Raw genomic sequence first — 2,437 nt, forward strand, 5'->3', positions numbered from 1 at the left:
TACAATCCCTATCAAAATACCATCAATTTTTTTTCAGAGAAATGGAACAAATAATCCTAAAATTTATATGGAACCAGAAAAGACCCCAAGTAGCCAGAGGAATGTTGAAAAAGAAAGCCAAAGTTGGTGGCATCATAATTCCAGACTTCAAGCTCTATTACAAAGCTGTAATCATCAAGACAGTATGGTACTGGCACAAAACCAGACACACAGATCAATGGAACAGAACAGAGAGCCCAGAAATAGACCCTCAACTCTATGGCCAACTAATCTGTGACAAAGCAGGAAAGAATGTCCAATGGAAAAAAGAAAGTCCCTTCAACAAATGATGTGGGAATATTGGACAACCACATGCAGAAAAATGAAACTGGACCATTTCCTTACACCACACATACAAAAAGACTCCAAATGGATGAAAGACCTCAATGTGAGACAGGAATCCATCAACATCCTTGAGAACACGAGCAGCAACCTCTTCGACCTCAGCCACAGCAACTTCTTCCTAGGAACATCGCCAAAGGCAAGGGAAGCAAGGGTAAAAATGAACTATTGGGACTTCATCAAGATCAAAAGCTCTTGCACAGCAAAGGAAACAGTTAACAAAACCAAAAGACAACTGACAGAATGGGAGAAGATATTTGCAAATGACCTATCAGATAAAGGGCTAGTATCCAAAATCTATAAAGAACTTTTCAAACTCAACACCCAAAGAACAAATAATCCAATCAAGAAATGGGCAGAGGACATGAACAGACATTTCTGCAAAGACATCCAGATGGCCAACAGACACATGAAAAAATGTTCAACATCACTCAGCATCAGGGAAATACAAATCAAAACCATAATGAGATACCACCTCACAACAGTCAGAATGGCTAAAATTAATGTCAGGAAATGACAGATGTTGGAGAGGATGCGGAGAAAGGGGAACCTTCCTACACTGTTGGTGGGAATGCAAGCTGGTGCAGTCACTCTGGAAAACAGCATGGAGGTTCCTTGGTAAGTTGAAAATAGAGCTACCCTACAACCCAGCAATCACACTACTGGGTATTTACCCTAAAGATACAAATGTAGTGATCCGAAGGGGCGTGTGCACCTGAATGTTTATAGCAGCAATGTCAACAATAGCCAAACTATGGAAAGAACCTGGATGTCCATCAACAGATGAATGGATAAAGAGGATGTGGTATATGTGTGTGTGTGTATATATATATATTGCAGCCATCAAAAGAAATCTTGCCATTTGCAATGACGTGGATGGAATTAGAGGGTATTATGGTGAGCAAAATAAGTCAATCAGAGAAAGACAATTATCATATGAACTCCCTGATATGAGGAATTTGAGAGGTAGAGTGGGGGGTTAGGGGGTAGGGAAAGGAATAAAGGAAACAAGATGGGATCGGGAGGGAGACAAACCATAAGAGACTCTTAATCTCATAAAACAAACTGAGGGTTGCTGGGGGGAGGAAGGAGGGGGGAGGGAGAGGGTGGTGGGGTTATGGACATTGGAAAAGGTATGTGCTATGGTGAGCGCTGTGAAGTGTGTAAACCTGACGATTCACAGACCTGTACCCCTGAGGCAAGTAATACATTATGTTAATAATAATAATAATAATGATAATAAAAAGGATGGGAGGACACTTGAGTCATGGCAGCCGGGTGCAAGGGGCTGGGAGGAAAGCCCTGTGGTCAGACTGGTTAAGCACAGGGGGAGTGAATAAGTGAATATATTGGGGATTATGGGACCCACATTTTTTACTATAGGGCAAAGGAGGTCAAAATAACGGCGGGGTGGGGGGGACTAGAATAAATCTTGTGGAAGAGGAATTGGAGATCTGTGTGCACGTGTAGTTTTTAATACATAGAGATGGGTGAATGAGGAACAAACGTGGATGTATATATTCCCTACTCTGCTCAGAAGACCTAGTAGCAATGATAGCACAGTGGCAAGGAGCACAACCCAGCACCCAGATCTCGTTTCTAAATATCATTCTCCACTGGGGCCCCTGGGTGGCTCAGTCACTTGAGCAACTGACTCTTGATTTTGGCTCAGGTCATGATCCCAGAGTTGCGAGATGGAGCCCCCACTGCCTAAGATTCTCTCTCCGCCTCCCTCTGTACCTCTTCACCTCTCTCTTGCTCTTAAAAAAAAAAAAAAAAAGTAAATACCATTCTCCACTAAACCAAAACAGGACTCTTTGGAGAAACATCTGATCCCAGGTTGGGATAGGAATAATACAAAAGTGAGAATAGGTGCAAAAAACCATGGAGCCATTATGGAAAACTAGAAGTCCCTCAAAAACTTAAAAATAGAATTACTATATAACCCAGCAACTCCACTGGATACATAACTCAAAGAATTGAAAGCCACATCTCCAAGAGATATTTGCACACCCACGTTCATCACAGCATGAGCCATAATAGCAAAGGAGGAGAC

Source organism: Mustela nigripes, chromosome 13 (genome assembly GCF_022355385.1).
Source record: "Mustela nigripes isolate SB6536 chromosome 13, MUSNIG.SB6536, whole genome shotgun sequence".
Taxonomy (NCBI): Eukaryota; Metazoa; Chordata; class Mammalia; order Carnivora; family Mustelidae; genus Mustela; species Mustela nigripes.